The following is a 21600-nucleotide window of genomic DNA, read 5'->3' on the forward strand; positions in this document are numbered from 1 at the left end:
TCAAGTGGCCGCACACTTTCAACAGATTCGCGAAAAAACGACATTTTCACCCTTTTTTGCTCCAAAACTCGATCAAAAACTCGTTTTTATGAAAAATGCAAAGAAGAAACCCCCCTTATTTATCCCTGATCTATCCAAAAACACAAAAATCCTTTCAAAATAAGATCAAGTAAGCTCTAGATTTGACAAAATTGATTAATACAATCCAATCTCTAATACCAATTGTAAGTCCCCAGATCTGCTTGTGTATCAATCAGATCTAATTGATGGTGCGGAATCCGAATCAATTAGATGATGTCAGATCAAATAAGCTCTAGATCTGACAAAATTGATTAATACAATCCAAGCTCTGATACCAATTTTAAGTCCTCAGATCTGCTTGTGTATCAATCAGATCCAATTGATGGTGCGGAATCTCAATCAATTGGATGATGTCAGATCAAATAAAAGAGAAGGGGAAGAAGAATTAAGATGAATCTAATGATGTATTCAACAAATCGAGTGATGCTCAATATACATAGATTCTCTCACACACACACTATTCTTCTCTCTAGAACATCCTCATCTCCTTTCTCTCTAAGCCTTACACTCACATGACTCCTCACCCTATATATATGAGACATGAGCCACCAGCAGCACACGGTGTACAGCAGCACACGCGTGTGCGGCCGTACACAGGGTGTGCGGCCGCACACACATGTGCAACCACACACAACCACAAAATTACAAAAATATATATTTTCTTAGAAAAGAAAAGTATAAACCATATTTTTAACCCAACACTATGACTGTTGGGAGTTCCTCGAAAACCACAAAGCTTCATCGGGTGTCACAAATGTGTTTAAAAAATTATGCCTGATTTGACTTGCCATAAAGTTGTATCTAGAAACCACAAGTGGTAGTGTCAATATTTTATAGATCTATACATATTTATCCCGATCACTTAAGATTTAACGACTATAGTTTGGGTGCTAGCTGAAGGTTATTCAGTGTGTTGATAAATTGTTTCTCATCTAACCACTTGTTGTATGAAGCCTCCATTGGTCGGCCGTGTTGTTATTCTTTGTTGTATTTATACGAGATAATTGTTATATATATATATATATATATATATATATATATATATATATATATATACATATATATATATATATATATATATATATATATATACACACACACACAATCAAGTTAGTGTTTTTACATAGCTAAGTATTTGGGTAGAGTAACCACTAGGAACTAAGCTTATCCAAAGGGTGGCTATAACAACGACTAGAGTATCGACGTTTCCTAGCAATTGGCCAGCGTAACAACTACATATGATTTTTTCTATTAGTGTGAGTCAGTATAACAAGTAGGCATAATATTATCTTTAAACGTTGGGTAGAGTATCTATCGGGCATAATATCATCTGAATGTTACATAATTATCTAACTAATATTAAACGATTAGTAATAACTATGAAATATATGTATTTTAACATGTATTCACAATGAAAACGTTTAAAAATGGGGTCGTGAACATGCTTGTGAAATGTGAAGCCTCTGTTATACGGTCGAAAACCGGGAGTCTGAAACTTCAAGAGACACTCGGGGGCAGTGGCACACAAATCCAGAGAGTTTGTGTAACATCACAAAATTCCAATAAATTTGAACTTTTTAAAATAAAATAAATCATCCGTTTAATATATTTTATTCAAGTCAATGAAAGACCAAACGCCAATATCAAGTTAGTTTTCAAACGTTATTAGTTATAATTCTAAATTTATGAAAACATAACCAATTCAATATCAATTCCAAAAATCCACCTCGAGCCGGTGTGTACGATCACACTTGTGTACCTAAAGCAATATTTTTAAAGGTAAAAGTGGTAAGTACAAAGCTTAATGAATTCCACACATACACAATACCATATCATATAATCTTTACCCCTATACACAGATACAAATGGTATCAACTCACAACCACGCATGTATCTCAAAGAACGAATCAGAAACAGACATACTCCTACCAGGACACATTGGCTAGGCTTGATCCCCTTGCTCAATACGTTGAGCCCTTGAGACACATTGTCTAAGCCTGATCCCCCATACCCGAACCCAGTAGGACGCCTTGGCCATGCTCGATCCCTCTTCCTCAGTTCGTCGAGCCTTTGGGTCACATTGGCTATGCCAGATGTAGAAACAATAAAACTAAGATCGATAGATTCTAAATAGTAAAGTGAATCAAATAACAAGAACAAATATCAAAGATGTTTTGAATGCTTAATATTATCAAAGATCGAGGAGAGTTCAACGCGAACTTTTTTGTGAGAACTTTGTAGGGCAATATAATCGATAACCCTAAACAAATACATGCATGCACCTTAAATAGTATAACCCTAGGATCATAAATACACGGATGGATAGGCCCAACCCGTTAATAAATAATACTATACTAGTACAAAACACTTTGACACAATACATTAATAACCAATAGTTCTTGTTAGGAGCAGGACTCAATATAAAATGGAGCCTAGAGCTTGGAGATGTATTTTCATTAGCTATACACAAAAATCCTTGGGATACTTGTTCTATAAACCTAGTGAGAATGTGGTATTCGTGGCTCGAAGGGGAGTCTTTCCTGAGAGAGAGAGAGAGAGAGAGAGAGCTCATATTCAAAGAGGACATTGGGAGTGTGATTAATCTTGAAGAAATTCAAGAGTCGTCTAATGAAGGAACGTTTGATGACACTAGCTTTCAACCTGAGGCTGAACTTATTGAGCCTATTAACAATTTGGAACCTCTTCGTCAGTCTAGTAGAGTTAGTGTACCACCTAATTTTTATGGTTTCCATATAACTACAGATGGGGATATGTTTATCAGTCATAACATACTAGTAAATTTGGATGAGCCGGCTAACTACAAGGAAGCGATGACAGGCTCTAAGGCTGCTAAATGGAAAGAAGCAATTTTAATCGAGATCCAATCCATATATGATAGCCAAGCATGGACCTTAGTTGATCAAGCACTTGGTTGTAAGGCAAATGGTTCTATAAGAAGAAGACCGACACGGATGGTAATGTATAGACTTTTAAGGAAAGGTTGGTCGCAAAGGGCTTTACTCAAACTGTAACATACCAAAATTCAAGACCAAAAATTTCATTTTTAGTTTAATAATTCATAAAACCAAAAGTATAAAAACATCCACAAAACATCCCATGTCAAAATCAAAGTATCAATAATCAAAATATGTTATCATAAAACATTATCAGAGTGTAATCCTAAAGATCTCATATGCAGAAAACATAGTGTGATGCCCTGCGATCGAGTCGACTCCTTTCCTTTGAAAACTTGAAACCAAAACTGAAAACCATAAGCACAAAGCTTAGTGAGTTCCCCCATCATACCACATCCCGCATAACAAACATACTTACGGGCAATTCTGGGGTGCCCGACCTACCCTGTCTGGCAATTTTAGGGTGCCGACGTACCCCGTTTGGCATTTTTGGGGTACCAACCTACCATGTATGGCATTTCAGAGGTGCCGACCTACCCTCCGATTTATCTCAACCGGCTACGGGGACTATTCCACCCCTACTACTACCACATAATAACATAGCCATAACATACTGTCGGGCATATATGGGGTGCTCGACATACCCATTGGTCATTACGACCGAAACACGGGGACTATTGCTCATACTACCTACTATCACATAACATAATATCATGCTAGTACATAATCATAACGAATAGCACTACCAGATAATTATCACGAAGACACTCATCTCTAGAGGCACCACTGCAGAATCATCTACCATGCACTTCTGTAGCTGGGATACGTGAAAGGTACTGTGAACCTTGTTGCATTAGAGTCTAAGTCCATAACTATATTTGGTATGTACTTGACCCGGTTGTGCATTGTCCTTTTTGGTTGCCTTCACCAAAGCAACTGGACAAGATGATTTATGGAGAGAGAGAGAGAGAGAAAGAGGTTATTATGGTTTATTAATATATTGTATGAATAATATATTAAAAGAGAAAGCATATTAGTTAGTTAATATTAATCAATAATTAATTAGGAAATTAATTATGTGATTAAAAGAGATTAATTGAACTAAGGGGAATGGTATTGCCAATTATAAGATAGTTGGATTTGGGATGTGAATCCCTATGAAATTGAAGGGGGGCGAAATTAGAGTGGAAGCCCACTCAGATTTCATCCAAGGGCCTTATTCTAGAAGGTTCTTGGAGCTGCTTAGGGCCTAAGCTATCCAATTAGGGTATTGACTGAAACACTAGCAACCCAACTATTTAAAGACCCCCAGGGCTACAGATTTTGACCAGCTGAGAAACCCTAGAGTTATTATAGCTAAAATTGTGCCTCCTCACCCTCTCTTCTCAAGCATCTTCTTGCCTTGGTGTTTGTAAGCCATTAGAGGTATTACACATGTGATATTAAGCTCTTGAAGATTGAAGATTCTTGCTACTATCAAAGGTAATCATCTAAACTTATATTAGATGTTGATTTCAATTTTTATAGTATGCTATATTAGGGTTTACAAGCTTTGGATAAATTTTCATGTACAATAGAGAAACCTAGATCCAAAGCTTTAGGGTTTTGCATGTGCACATAGGAATATTCTTTTGCTCAAAACCCATCAAACCTGGCTAAGATCAGCTGGTAGATCCATCCTATACGCCACCTTGTCCACCCGGGCTACAACCCTGAAAGGTCCAATGTACCTAGGGCCTAACTTATCCCGCTTCCTAAACCGGATGACACTTTACAAGGTGACACCTTTAGGAGGACCATATTGATATGTGCAAATTTAGCCATGTGTTTAGTATAGAATTTTATCAATTATTAGCTAATCATTTGCATAATATGGAAAAAAAGGTATTCAATAATGTCTAAATTATATTTTCAGTCTAGGAGACATGCTTGGGAGCAAAAAGAAAGAAGGAAAAAACTCCAAGGTCTCCAATGAAGTTCTTCATCCATATCGCCTCCTTTGCCGCCTCACTCGCTGCAATATACTCTGATTCACAAGTTGAATCAGCCACTGTCTCTTGCATGGAACTCTTCCAAGAAATTGCTCCTCCGTTTAGGGTAAAGACCCAGCCCGACTGAGAGCGGAAATTATCCCTATCAGTCTGGAAGCTAGCATCACTATACCCTACAACTCTCAAGTCATCACTCCCACCGAGGGTAAGGACCCAGTCCTTAGTCCTCCGTAGGTACTTGAGGATATTCTTTACTGCAGTCCAGTGTGCCTTGTCAGGGTTCCCATGATACCTGCTAACCATGCTCAGGGCAAAGGCTACATCAGGCCAAGTACACGTCATAGCATACGTGATCGATCCTACAGCCGAAGCATAAGGTATTCGGCTCGTTTCTGCTATCTTAGCCTCAGTGCTAGGGCTTTGTGTCTTACTCAATCTGGCGTTACTCTGGATGGTTAACTCTCCTTTCTTGGAGTCCTGCATGCTGAATATCTTCAGCACCTTATCCAAGTAGGTACTCTGACTAAGTCCAATTAGTCTCTTACTCTGATCTCTCAAGATCCTTATCCCTAGAATATAGGTAGCTTCTCCTAGGTCCTTCATAGAGAAACACTTCCCAAGCTAGGACTTAACTTCCTGCAGAGTTGGGATGTCATTTCCTATGAGTAGTATGTTATCCACATACAATACCAAAAATCTAACTATACTCCCACTAGCCTTGACATACACACAAGATTCATCTTCACTCCTAGAAAATCCAAATTCCTTGACCTTTTCATCAAAGCAAAGATTCCATATGCGAGGTGCTTGCTTCAATCCATAAATGGATTTCTCAAGCTTACACAGTCTATTAGGGTACTCGTTGCTGACAAAACCTTCTGGGTGACTCATGTAAACATCTTCAGCCAACTTTCCATTAAGGAAAGCGGTTTTGACATCCATTTGCCAAATTTCATAGTCATGAAATGCAGCTATGGCTAACATAACCCTAATAGACTTAATATTGGCTACTGAAGAAAAGGTCTCATCATAATCCACTCCAGGAATTTGAGAGAAGCCCTTTGCAACCAGTCGAGCCTTATAAGTGTGTACATTACCATCCATGTCGGTCTTCTTCTTGAAGATCCATTTGCACCCTACAGTCTTACGACCTGGTACATTCTCAACCAAGTTCCAAACTTGATTGTCATACATGGATTGTATCTCGCTATCCATAGCCTCTTTCCATTTAGCAGACTCGGGGCCTGCCATGGCTTCCTTGTAGCTGTTAGGGTCATCCAAACCTACTAGTGTCCCATCACTAATAAGCGTCTCACATTCTGCAGTAATATGGAAACCATAGTAATGCTCAGGTGCACTCCTAACTCTCGTGGAACATCTCAGAGGTACAGACTCATCAATTGGCTCAACAAGAGTTTCCTCCTCAAGTTGAGGGATAGTGTTTGAAGTTCCTTCACCACTTGACTCTTGAATTTCTTCAAGGTCAATTTGCCTCTCACTGTCTCCTTGGCTTATAAACTCTCTTTCTCGAAAGACTCCTCTTCTTGCTACAAAGACCACATTATCACTAGGTCTGTAGAAGAGGTAACCAAAGGATTGTTGTGGGTAGCCGATGAAAATACACCTCTTGCTTCGAGGTTCGAGCTTATCATGAGTCTCGAGTCTCACAAAAGCCTCACAACCCCAAATCTTGATGTGGTCTAGTTTGGGTACTTTACCAGTCCACATCTCGTGAGGAGTTTTGGCAACTTTCTTTGTAGGGACTGGATTAAAGATATGGGCGGCAGTCTCTAAGGCATACCCCCATAATGAGATTGGTAGCGAAGCTCGACTCATCATGGAACCAACCATGTCCAACAAGGTTCGATTACGCCTCTCAGCCACACCATTCAATTGTGGTGTCCTGGGAGGTGTCAATTGTGAGATAATCCCACATTCCCTAAGATAGTCGAGGAACTCTGAACTAAGATACTCTCCACGTCGATCAGATCGAAGCATCTTAATGTTCCTGCCCAATTGATTCTCGACTTCCTGTTTAAATTCCTTAAACCTTTCAAAAGTCTCTGACTTATGCTTGATTAAGTAGACATATCCATATCTACTGTAATCATCAGTAAAAGTCAAATAATAACGATTAGCATCCTTTGTGGCATGTTTGAATGGTCCACACACATCCGTGTGTACAAGGTCCAACAAACCTTCACCCCTCTCACACGAGCCTGTGAAGGGTGACTTTATCATTTTTCCAAGTAAGCATGATTCGTAACTATCATCTGACTTTAGGTCAAACGACTCCAAGACTCCATCCTTTTGGAGTTGTCCTATGCATTTCTTGCTTATATGTCCAAGATGACAATGTCATAATGATGCTTTATCCAAGTTATTATTATTAAAAGAATCAATACACAAAACATTATTTCCTAAGTTATCTACAACAGATACAGCTTCATACACACCATCACAAGGTAATGCTTTAAAATAAAGAACATTATTAAAGAAAGCATTAATCGAACCAACTTCATTATCGAATGAAAAGGTGAAACCTTGTTTATACAATGCATGAAAGGAAATAATATTTCTTGCCATTTCCGGCGAATAACAACATTTATTCAAATCTAAATTTAACCCACTACTTAGCGACAAAGTATAAATTCCAATCTTGGTGACAGGTGTAACTTTCCTATTCCCCATGATTAAGTTTATTCTTCCTTGCTCCACATTCTTACTTCTTCTTAGTCCCTACAAGTCACAACAAATATGAATACCACAACCGGTATCAAGGACCCAAGATTTAGAATCGGGTGAGTTATTAGAAATGATAGTGTAAATACCTGCATGGTTGGGTTTAACTTTCCCATCCTTCACATCTTGCTGGTATTTTGGGCAGTTTCGCTTCCAATGTGATTTTTCATGGCAATAGAAGCATTCAGCCTCTTTTGGGTCAGAAGAAGGAGTGACGAAACCTCTCTTGCTTCGACTTGAAGAAGAGACATCAAGGGTCCTAACCTTGGTACCCTTCGAACTCTTTCTCTTCTTCCCTCAACTTTTCCCGATTGCCAAAACCGGAGTGGAGTTTAGAGTAGGAGTGTTAACAACCGACTTCCCCTTAAGACCTGTTTCAGCGGTCTTGAGAAGTCCCTGAAGTTTGCTGAGTGTGACCTCTTCCTTATTGATGTGCTATGTCATGCGGAATTGATCATAACATGATGGTAAGGAGTGAAAAATGATATCTATTGCAAGCTCCTCAGGGAAGCTCACATTAAGCTTCAGCAATCGATCCACATACCTTTGCATTTTCTGCATGTGGCTCATGACGGATTCCCCGTCCTTCATCATGGTTGTTATCATGGAGCAGATGATTTCATACCTCTCTTGTCGTGCACTTTGATGGTATCTTTCCATCAGATCTTGGTGCATTTCATAAGGGTAGAAATCCTCATAGGACTTTTCGAGTTCCGTTATCATCGTGGCCATCATGATGCATGCCACTTTGGTAGCATCCCTTTCATGTGCCTGAAAGTTAGATCTCCTGAGGAGTTGCAGTGTTCTCATCAATCTCCTTAAGCTCCTTGTCAAGGACATATTCTTTGTCCTCGTAGCGGGTAATCATCCTGATGTTTCTCATCCACTCATTGAAGTTGGATCCATCAAAAGTGACTTTCCCACACAAGTTCATAAGGGTAAAGGAGCCATTTGGATTAGATCCAGAAGCAGCATTGTTTGAAGACATCTGAAGGAAGAGGACAAGATTAGTTTAGATATTAAGAGAGTCCTTAATAATACACCTAAATGTAATATTAAGGCTAGGATCCAATCACAATATATTATAACTTAGAAGAGGTATGCCGTAATCCAAGCTATAACATATTTGAAATGTAGGTGAATGATGATTTACCAATTTCCACCACGAAAACCGAAATATTAAATATTAGGTTGTTGATTGGTTCTTAGAAATTCCTAGAGTCTTTGAGATTCAATGAACTTTTCAAAGGCATGTTTCAATCTCGATTGTGCCCTCCAAGTTTTGTGACTGGGATACCGAGGATCACAAAACGAGGTGTGAAGTAACCATGCAAATCACTTGGTACCCTTAAAGTTTATCACTCAATCGATGTGTCGGTAAACCACACATGCTCCACCGATACTATAATAAACCTTAAGTCACCCTTTACCTACCTTGTTAAGTCCAAGTTAGTGTGTCGGTTAACCACACATGCTCCACCAACGACTTAAACAAAGTGTAAAGTGTAATTTCATGGATTATCACCTTATTCACATTTTTCCTAAAGTAAGTAAGATTAGGAATTTAATAAAACTTTTAGTTACTTTATAACATTCATCATACTTTTAATGAGAATTTATAAGTCCTTGTCCTACCCGTTCCGCTAACGACCCTCCACCAGTCAAGCAAGCGGTGGGTGAGAGTGGACACCCATTAAGTTGTCAATTTATAGGCAACAACCTTATACCCACCTTATAGACCAGCTTCGTGAATGAGGCGTACTAGCGGTAAGACGACTTTGTTCTTATACATACATAGATATATATATATATATATATATATATATATATATATATATATATATATATATATATATAATTATTAAATTATAATAATATAAGTATAAGGGTTGAATTTTAACTTTTAAAATTCTAAGGGTTGGAACTAAAGTTTTAACATGACTTTACTTGTTCCAAAACTTGAGGGTAAGTTTTGTAAACTTTCAAAACTTTTCATTTCTTGTAACTTATGAGTTTAATAGAGTAATAAAAATGAAGACTCTTCATTTTTCTAACTCTTGTGTTCTTTTAATGATTTTGATTCAAGTGACTTTTGGTTTTCCATAACTTGAGGAAAAGTTATGGACTCCATTAAAACACATTATGATCAAGAATTAATCTACCACATAGGTTACAAATAATTCATATGATCATCTAAACATCATAAGATCAAGAACATGAATATGAACACTTTCATGAATCAAAATTACACTTAAAACTTTGTAATTTTGATAAGTAGTTGTTGTAAATGAATTAGTAAGGACATTACACCATCTAAAACAAGTTTTCAAGTACCAAAACAGTTTAGGGTAATGTTTCTAGTCCATTTCTAGAAACTAAAGTCGAAAATCTGCACTCTGTGGCTCCTACTCGCCGAGTGCATGAACCTACTCGGCGAGTAGGTTGAAGATACAAGTGAACTCGGCGAGTCCCCCCGTGGACTCGGCAAGTTCATCAGGCAGACAACAAGTTTTTCGACTTTTTTCAACTTTTTAGCACAAATAACAAACAAACAAGCCTAGGCTCTGATACCACTGATGGGTTTTGAGCATTCTAACACTTCCTAAGTGTACATGCAACCCTAATAACCTTGGATCTATGTTTGTCTAATTATCATGCAAAGTTGAATTCCAAGGTTATATTCCTATCAAGCATACATGGGGAACATTTTTTAACTTGAATGAAAGATAGAATAACTTACCTTGTTGTTGCTTATGTTCCTTGAAACCTTGTGAGCCTAGCACCCCAAGTGTGATGCCTCAAATGCTTCACACAACACCAAATGCTCTTGGAAAGACTTTTGAGAGAATACACACTTCTTAAAATCGGCCTAGCCCTCTTATTTCATATGTGTAACCCATTTTGGTGGAGAATGGGATTCTTATATAGTGTTGACACATCTAGGGTTACACCATGTAAACCCTAATGTGTCATGACTCTTCATTTCCATGACCCATGGGTTTGTAACTCCCATGGAGCATCCATGGAGCATCATATGGGTGGAACCCAACTTGATAATCCATGGAGCCTCTTAGCCCACTATACAAGATATGGATGATTTACATAATCAACCCATATATTTAATTAGTTATCTTTTTATCACTTAATTAATTCTAAATTAATTCTTGATCAAACTAATCAAATAATATTATTAATATATTAGAACTTATATTATATTAATAATCTCCAAGTGTTATTTCTCTCATTTAGTCTATCCAATTGCATGGTGCCATGCAACCTAAATGGACCATGTCGGGTCGGGTCAAGTACATACTAGAAATAGTTATGGACTTAGACACCTTATCCAACAATGTTTCCATGTCTAAAGACATTTGAAGTTGGAGTTTTACATGAAGAATATCAACCTCGCGACTACTATCCCAGGGGAGTTTGTTCCAATTCCCTCTTTAGTCTTGTGTTTTTCTTTTTCATGCATAACATGCAATGGGGACATTGCATAAATTAAGTGTGGGGTAGGGGTGGGTTGCATTTTAGTCAATTTAGAATCCTAATCCTAATTTTGGCTTGATAATTTCGGCTTGATTTTTTTTTAAATCTTGCATAAAACATTGCTTGGGACTTAACTTAGAAAACTATGGTAAAAGTAAGTAGGATTCCATGTTAGAATTATGTTGATGATTGCATGAAGACCCAGATGTTTAGTTGAGTCTATATATGTTCTAGTGCATTTGTGGCTTCCTTATTCTAGTGAAATCATGGGACAAAAACACGACCTTGCTTAGTTTGAGGGATGCAATATGTTTAGCATCGCATACCAGAAATGTATCCAGGAAAATTCTATTTTTAACCAATAAAGGTTGAAGTTGAGCGCCCCTGCTTAAGCATGTAGGTTTTGAGTGAAAAAGAAAAAAAGAAAAAAAGTGAGTTACATGTTAAAAAAAGAGAGAGGAAGAAAGAGAGAATTACAAGAAAAAAGTTTGAAGAATTTTTGGAGCATCAAAGTCAAAGTATGAAGATCAAAGATAAAAAAAATTCTGAAGAAATTCAAAAATTGAAGATACCCAAACAATCGAAGATCAAATTGTCAAAGAAGTGAAGATTCCAAAGAACTCCATATTGGTATCATAAATTGTAATTTTCTAGATTATGTATGCTTGGGTTGCTCAACCAAAAATACCTTGAGGTTAGGAAGTTTTCTGCGGATGGATTCGGAGGGATGCATAGAAAGAGCATCGTTCTGAAAAAGTGGGCAAATGTTTATGAGGATTGTGAGTATTTAGAGTATGGTGGGTTCCTTACAAAAAATTTTAGACACAAATGTATGCGTTGCGGTCTTGGCATAATGACTGAGTTCAATTGGAATTATCTTATGTGATTCTAGTATGCTAAAATTCGGTTTTGCTTGTGGGCAAGCAAAAGTCAAGTGTGGGGTATTTTGATATGTGCATATTTAGCCATGTGTTTAGTATAGAATTTTATCAATTATTACCTAATTATTTGCATAATATGGAAAAAAAGGTACTTAATAATGTCTAAATTATATTTTCAGTCTAGAAGACATGCTTGGGAGCAAAAAGAAAGAAGGAGAAGCAATCAGAAGCTGGAGAATGAAGAAAGAAGAACAAACCTGGAGCTACTTGGCGAGTCCCAATGAATGTTCGCGAAGTAATGTCAAGAATCTTTGCTATACACGTATTTCTCAAAGGAACTCGGCGAGTTGGGCACCTACTCGCCGAGTTGCCCCTGTTTTGAGATAATTATAAATAGAGGATCTAATTCCGAATTGGGGAGTTTTTTGGCTTCCCTGGAGAATAACCTACGACTGAAGAAACCCTTGGAGACCCGAAGAACCCTTATCTTTGATCTTTAGAAGACTCAAGGCGAATTAGGTTAATTTTTCCACTTAATCTTAGAAGTGAATCATGTTTAGATCAATTAAATTCGTTTTTAGCTTTTCTTTTACTGTAATCATGAGCTGAATTTTCGTAGTTTCTCTTTAGGAATGACTAATTTAATCCTATGGTTTGATTTATACTTTGATTGATTGATTATTGGTGATTTTATTAAACTAAGTTTGTTAAAGAACCTTATGCATTAACCATAACTATTTTCCGTTAATTGGAAGACAATTAGGCTGCATGAACATCTCTTAATTGTTAACCTCATATGATTTATGAGAACACTTCATTATATGCCTAGGATTAGTGAATATGAAACTAGAATTGATTAGAGAATGGGTAAATTAATGTGTGAGCTTGTTTGGTAAACCAACAAACAAGAGGTTAGTTGAACTACCAATTTGATTAACCAATTACAAATCTTATTTAATCCAAATAATTGAACTAGGAAGCTAATTAGTTTAAACACTTGATCAGTGCTTGAATTGATTAATTTCCTAAGGGTTGGTAATAGCAAATGTGAATCTAATCACTATAGTTGGTAACCAATATCAATTAATCTATTATTTTATCATAAAATTTTAACCATAAGAGTGAATTGGTTGGACCTAAACAAAAACCCTGTTATTAAATTTGGTGAGTTCTTACTCATTCTAGTTGTTTAGTTACTTATGTGTTAGGAGGTGTGTTTAAGTTTCTCGTCTTGTAAAACTAGAGAAAACCCTTTAGTTTTATTACTTGTCTAGTTAAAATTAGTTATTAGTTTAGTTTCCGTTTCCTGAGTTCGACACCCTACTTATTCAACTATACCACTAAAAGACAGGTTCACTGCCTTTGTGTGTTAAATTTATATTTTAAGAGTAGGAATAAAACCAGTGCATTTTACACACATCACATATCCCCGACCTGGAACTCCAGGTCCAAACGCCGCTTGTCGACATAGCTTTTCTTCCGACTCTGAGCAGTTTGAAGCCTACTCCGGACCTGCTGGATCCTCTCCGTCATCTTGAGTACCACTTTGGTACTTCCCATGACCCTCTGTCCAACCTCACCCCCAACATATTAGGGTTTTGGAGTTCCTCCCGTATAGCATCTTGAAGAGAGGGTGGTCAATACTCGCATGGTAGCTATTATTGTAGGAAAACTCTGCTAAGGGAAGGTAGGTATCCCAGCTACCACCAAAGTCCAAAACACATGCCCACAACATATCCTCCAAAGTCTGGATGTTCCGCTCGCTTTGACCATCCGTCTGTGGGTGAAAAGCGGTGCTAAAGTTCAGACAAGTACCCAAATCGTCGTGAAACTTCTTCCAAAATCTAGAAGTGAACCGCATGTCTCTGTCCGAAATCACAGAGACTGGCACTTTATGTTTTGCTACTACCTCTCTAATGTAGATGTCGGCCAGCTTCTCGTCCGAAATGCTCTCCTGGATCGGAATAAAATGGGTGCTCTTGGTAAATCGATCCACGATGACCCAAATCGAATCCACTCCCCGTGTGGTCCTGGGAAGCTTCGTGATGAAATCCATAGTAATATCTTCCCAGGGAAACCATAACCAACCTTCTCAATACCCTACAATCCGCAGATGAACGAATTCCTCGCAACAATCACATTTACTCAATCTGAAATCTACAATCTCGAGATGGTCTGACTCCCTGACAGACCACTAATGTTGAGCTTTACCAAGCTTAATCTTCCTCGAATGACCAACCAAGTGCACACTTTCTACCTTGATTATCTCGATGCTACCATTAAAAATGAAATCACTAACCATAATCAACTGTAGAGCACTTATACTTGACAGAGGGCTCAAATAATCCTTCGAGTAGAATATACATCCCTGCAACGGTTAGACTCAGATGAGATCTACGTAACAGGGTTAAACCAATTACTCTGAGATTATTTAATCAAAAATACAAATGACTTAGTAATTTCGATCCAAAAACTACCACACACACACACACGAATCACCAAATCACTACTACCGTCTGAAGCATCACATTGCTTCCTATCTGCTTTCCACAGGCAACCGAGACCTCCCTGGTCCCCAACTTATCTGAAATACTGAATTCTTGTCCGTTGTTGAGCCAAGAGCAACCTCACAGTCACCCCACGAGACTTCCGAAGAGAACTTTGGCTATTGAAATTATTCCTAGCTATATTGCCACTCATGGCTCCATTATTCCTTCTGATCTTCCCAATCATAAAGGTCTGACTACCTGTCGCCATTGAATCTAATACGGAAAGTGAATGCTACCAAAACCACTATAGTCTCACATCACGTCCGGTCTCTAACGACCTACCGTTTCCTGTATTTGATCATACTGTGACCTACTCATGTGCATGTGGCTGACCCTGCCTGACCTAAATCATCTGAAGGAATTCATGAGTGAATCATAAATCTGTCACACTCTCATTTTCGAATAGGGACCGGTGAATGCTATGTGCCACCTCGTAGTCTTACAAACCTCCCATACTAACAGACCATTAGTGAATGCTACGGTACACCCCCACAATCTTACAATAACACTATACTAACGGCCAACTAAAGAATTCTACGGGCCATCCCCTGCAGTCTTAAAATATTTCTACTCTATCTACCAACTGGTGAATGCTACATGCCACACCGCAGTCTTACAACACTTCCACACTACATGCTAACTAGTGAATGCTATGGGCCACCCTGCAGTCTTACAACTCTTCTACACTATCTTTTGACTACTGCTACAAGCCGCCCCACAGTCTTACCACATTCCCCATGCTATCCGGCTGCTGGTGAATGTTACGACTATCCCGAACACACCCAAATTCGAGCACCCACGTGGTCTGACTGTTGGATAAGGTGTCTAAGTCCATAACTATTTCTGGTATGTACTTGACCCGACCCGGCATGGTCCATTTGGGTTGCATGGCACCATGCAATTGGATAGACTAAATGAGAGAAATAACACTTGGAGATTATTAATATATTATAAGTTCTAATATATTAATAATATTATTTGATTAGTTTGATCAAAAATTAATTTAGAATTAATTAAGTGATCAAAAGATAACTAATTAAATATATGGGTTGATTATGTAAATCATCCATATCTTGTATAGTGGGCTAAAAGGCTCCATGGACTATCAAGTTGGGTTCCACCCATAGGATGCTCCATGGATGCTCCATGGGAGTTACAAACCCATGGGTCATGGAAATGAAGAGTCATGACACATTAGGGTTTAACCCTAGATGTGTCAACACTATATAAGTAACATATTCTCCACCCAAAATCGCCTACACTAAGAATCAAGAGGGCTTGGCCGATTTTGAGAAGTGAGTATTCTCTCATAAGTTCTTCCAAGAGCATTTGGTGTTGTGTGAAGCATTTGAGGCATCACACTTGGGGTGCTAGGCTCACAAGGTTTCAAGGAACACAAACAACAACAAGGTAAGTTATTCTATCTATACTTTGTGTTAAAATTGTTCCCCATGTATGCTAGATAGGAATATAACCTTGGAATTCAACTTTGCATGACAATTAGACAAACATAGATCCAAGGTTATTAGGGTTGCATGTACACTTAGGAAGTGTTAGAATGCTCAAAACCCATCAGTGGTATCAGAGCCTAGGCTTGTTTGCTCTTATTTGTGCTTAAAAGTTGAAAACAGAATCTGAAATTTTGCTGTCTGCGAATGGACTCGTCGAGTCTATAGGGGGGACTCGTCGAGTCCATGAGTATCTTCAACCAACTCGGCGAGTCAGTTTATGCACTCGGCGAGTAGGGTCGAATAAGTGCAGAATTTCGATTCAATTGCTGGAAATGAATTAGAAACATTACCCTAAACTGTTTTGGTAATTGAAAACTTGTTTTTGGTGGTGTAATGTCTTTGCTAATTCATTTACAACAACTAGTTATCAAAATTACAAAGTTTTATGTAATTTTTGATTGTGTTCATATTCATGTTCTTGTTCTTATGATGTTTTAGATGATCATAGGAATTATTTGTAACCTATGTGGTAGATTAATTCTTGATCATAATGTGTTTTAATGGAGTCCATAACTTATCCTTAAGTTATGGAAAACCAAGAGTCACACTTGAGTTAAAAACCATTAAGAAAACACAAGAGTTAGAAAAATGAAGAGTCTTCATTTTATTACTCTATTAAACTCATAAGTTACAAGAAATGAAAAGTTTTGAAAGTTACAAAACTTGCCCTCAAGTTTTGGAACAAGTAAAGTTAAGTTAAAACTTTAAGTTCCAACCCCTAGAATTTTAAAAGTTAAAATTCAACCCTTATACTTATATTATGATGATTTAATAATTATATATATATGTATAAGAATAAAGTCGTCTTACCGCTAGTACGCCTCATTCACGAAGCCGGTCTATAAGGTGGGTATAAGGTTGTTGCCTATAAAATGGTGACTTAATGGGTGAATATTCTCACCCACCGCTTGCTTGACTGGTGGAGGGTCGTTAGCCGAACGGGTAAGACAAGGACTTATAAATTCTCATTCAAAGTATGATGAATATAATAAAGTAACTAAATGTTTATTAAATTCCCAATCTTAGTTACTTTAGGAAAATGTGAATAAGGTGCTAATCCATGAAATTACACTTTACACTTTGTCTAAGTCGTTGGTGGAGCGTGTGTGGTTAACCGGCACACTAACTTGGACTTAACAAGGTAGGTAAAGGGTGACTTAAGGTTTATTATAGTATCGGTGGAGCGTGTGTGGTTTACCGGCACATCGATTGAGTGATAAACTTTAAGGGTACCAAGTGATTTGCATGGTTACTTCACACCTCGTTTTGTGATCCTCGGCATCCCAGTCACAAAACCTGGAGGGCACTCCCGAGATTGAAACATGCCTTTGAAAAGTTCATTGGATCTCAAAGAATCTAGGAATTTCTAAAACCAATAAAAACTAAATATCTAATATTTCGGTTTTCGTGGTGGAAATTGGTGAATCGTCATTCACCTACCTTTCAAATATGGTATAGCTTAGATTACGGCATACCTCTTCTAAGTTATATTATATTGTGATTGGATCCTAGCCTTAATATTACATTTGGGTGTTTTATTAAGGACTCTCTTAAATCTAAACTAAACTTGTTCTTCTCTTTCAGATGTCTTCAAATAATGCTTCTGGCTCGAATCCTAATGGCTCCTTTACTCTTATGAGTTTGTGTGGGAAAGTCACCTTTGATGGATCCAACTTCAAGAAGTGGATCAGAAACATCAGGATGATTACCCGCTACGAGGACAAAGAATATGTCCTTGACAAGGAGCTTAAGGAAATTAACGAGTCCACTGCAACTCCCCAGGAGATCGCTGACTTTCATACTCATGAAAGAGATGCAACCAAGGTGGCTTGCATCATGTTGGCCACCATGACAGCTGAACTCCAAAAGTCTTATGAAGATTTCTACCCTTATGAAATGCACCAAGATTTGATGGAAAGATACCATCAAAGTGCACGACAAGAGAGGTACGAAGTCATCTGCTCCATGATAACAACCATGATGAAGGACGGAGAGTCCGTCACGAGCCACATGCAGAAAATGCAAAGGTATGTGGATCGTTTGCTGAAGCTCAATGTGAACTTCCCTGAGGAGCTTGCAATAGATATCATTTTGCACTCCTTACCATCGTGCTATGATCAAATCCGCATGACATATCACATGAACAAGGAAGAGGTCACCCTCAGCAAACTTCAGGGACTTCTCAAGACCGCAAAAACAGGTCTTAAGGGGAAGTCGGTTGCTATCACTCCTACTCCAGACTCAACTCTGGTCTTGGCAATCGGGCAAAGTCGAGGGAGGAAGAGAAAGAGATCTTCGAAGGGTACCAAGGCTCGGACCCTTGATGGCTCTTCTTCAAGTGGAACCAAGAAAGGTTTCATTACTCCTTCTTCTGACCCAAAAGAGGCTGAATGCTTCTATTGCCATGAAAAAGCTCATTGGAAGCGGAACTGCCCAAAGTACCAGCAGGATGTGAAGGATGGGAAAGTCAAACCCAACCATGCAGGTATTTACACTATCATTTCTAATAACTCACCCCATTCGAAATCTTGGGTCCTTGATACCGGTTGCGGTATTCATATTTGTTGTGACTTGCAGGGACTAGGAAGAAGTGAGAATGTGGAGCAAGGAAGAATAAACTTAATCATGGGGAATAGGAAAGTTACACCTGTCACCAAGATTGGAGTTTATACTTTATCGCTAAGTAGTGGGTTAAATTTAGATTTGAATAAATGTTGTTATTCGCCAGAAATGGCAAGAAATATTATTTCCTTTCATGCATTGTACAAACAAGGTTTCACCTTTTCGTTTGATAATGAAGTTGGTTCGATTAATGCTTTCTTTAATAATGTACTTTATTTTAAAGCATTACCTTGTGATGGTGTGTATGAAGCTGTATCTGTTGTAGATAACTTAGGAAATAATGTTTTGTGTATTGATTCTACTAATAATAATAACTTGGATAAAGCATCATTATGGCATTGTCGTCTTGGACATATAAGCAAGAAACGCATAGGCCAACTCCAAAAGGATGGAGTCTTGGAGTCGTTTGACCTAAAGTCAAATGATAGTTGCGAATCATGCTTACTTGGAAAAATGACAAAGTCACCCTTCACAGGCTCGTGTGAAAGGGGTGAAGGTTTGTTGGACCTTATACACACGGATGTGTGTGGACCATTCAAACATGCCACAAGAGATGCTAATCGTTATTATTTGACTTTTACTGATGATTAAAGTAGATATGGATATGTCTACTTAATCAAGCATAAGTCAGAGACTTTCGAGAAGTTTAAGGAATTTAAACAGGAAGTCGAGAATCAATTGGGCAGGAACATTAAGATGCTTCGATCCGATCGAGGTGGTGAGTATCTTAGTTCAGAGTTCCTCGACTATCTAAAGGAATGTGGGATTGTCTCACAATTGACACCTCCCAGGACACCGCAGTTGAATGGTGTGGCTGAGAGGCGTAATCGAACCTTGTTGGATATGGTTCGTTCCATGATGAGTCGAGCTTCGCTACCAATCTCATTCTGGGGGTATGCCTTAGAGACTGCCGCCCATATCCTTAATCTAGTCCCTACAAAGAAAGTTGCCAAAACTCCTCACGAGATGTGGACTGGTAAAGTACCTAAACTAGACCACATAAAGATTTGGGGATGCGAGGCTTTCGTGAGACGCGAGACTCATGATAAGCTCGAACCCCGAAGCGAGAGGTGTATTTTCATCGGCTACCCACAACAATCCTTTGGTTACCTCTTCTACAGACCTAGTGACAATGTGGTCTTTGTAGCAAGAAGAGGAGTCTTTCGAGAAAGAGAGTTTATAAGCCAAGGAGACAGTGGGAGGCAAGTTGTGATGGGTTTTGAGCATTCTAACACTTCCTAAGTGTACATGCAACCCTAATAACCTTGGATCTATGTTTGTCTAATTGTCTTGCAAAGTTGAATTCCAAGGTTATATTCCTATCTAGCATACGTGGGGAACAATTTTAACATAAAGTATAGATAGAATAACTTACCTTGTTGTTGCTTGTGTTCCTTGAAACCTTGTGAGCCTAGCACCCCAAGTGTGATGCCTCAAATGCTTCACACAACACCAAATGCTCTTGGAAGAACTTATGAGAGAATACTCACTTCTTCAAAATCGGCCAAGCCCTCTTGATTCTTAGTGTAGCCGATTTTGGGTGGAGGATATATTACTTATATAGTGTTGACACATCTAGGGTTAAACCCTAATGTGTCATGACTCTTCATTTCCATGATCCATGGGTTTGTAACTCCCATGGAGCATCCATGGAGCATCCTATGGGTGGAACCCAACTTGATGGTCCATTGAGCCTTTTAGCCCACTATACAAGATATGGATGATTTACATAATCAACCCATATATTTAATTAGTTATCTTTTGATCACTTAATTAATTCTAAATTAATTCTTGATCAAACTAATCAAATAATATTATTAATATATTAGAACTTATAATATATTAATAATCTCCAAGTGTTATTTCTCTCATTTAGTCTATCCAATTGCATGGTGCCATGCAACCCAAATGGACCATGCCGGGTCGGGTCAAGTACATACCAGAAATAGTTATGGACTTAGACACCTTATCCAACAGTCTCCCACTTGGATAAGTCTAATAACTATTACTGCAAGTATGACTTTAGGAACCGATCGGCAATCGTAGCTCTTTTCAAGGTTTCTCGAAACTGAGAAGATGATGGTACGCCATTTAAGATAAGTGATCATATAATCCTCTGTTCTAGATATCAGTCGGACAAATACATGGAACAATGTCTTACTTATTGTCCAACAATTTGTTTCCCGATTTCCGATTTGTTTGACAAAGAACTTCATTGAACACATCAATTTAGTTCTGACCAGGCCCGGTACATAGGTCAAAACAAAATCATCGAGGGGCCCAGATATCAGCTTCTAATCCAAGAAGGAACAGATAAACTTCGACTCATATGTTTGTTCTACTGCTCATTGAATTACACACAAGAGCGCGATTTTATAACATCGAGTTACCAATGCATTTTTCGTACAATCAATGCATAACCAACTTGTAAGTAACAAATCATATCTCTAGGTTTAAAGATTTATATGATATTACCGTCTCACGATCACTCGAGATAGAATTCCATGAAGTGATTCCAGTGAGCGTGGGTTGAGTCCAATGCTCAGAACTTATGAGCACTCATGATTGTTGTAGCCTTGTCCCAGACCTCTACAACCAAACATGACAGTCTTGATTCATACCTACTTCCGACATATGACCGACTGTGGAGGTTTGAATAATATGTTATACCAAACAAAATTATTCTGGAAGTCAAAACATGCAAAAGAAATATAGTAAACGATCGACAAGAGATAGTAACACTTAACTCATAAATAAAACACTTTTATTCATCATCAAATGTCAATTACACTTTACAAATTTCGAGGTTATCTAACTAC

The sequence above is a fragment of the Lactuca saligna genome, chromosome 7, assembly GCF_052625555.1.
Source record: "Lactuca saligna cultivar CGN05327 chromosome 7, ASM5262555v1, whole genome shotgun sequence".
Classification (NCBI taxonomy): domain Eukaryota; kingdom Viridiplantae; phylum Streptophyta; class Magnoliopsida; order Asterales; family Asteraceae; genus Lactuca; species Lactuca saligna.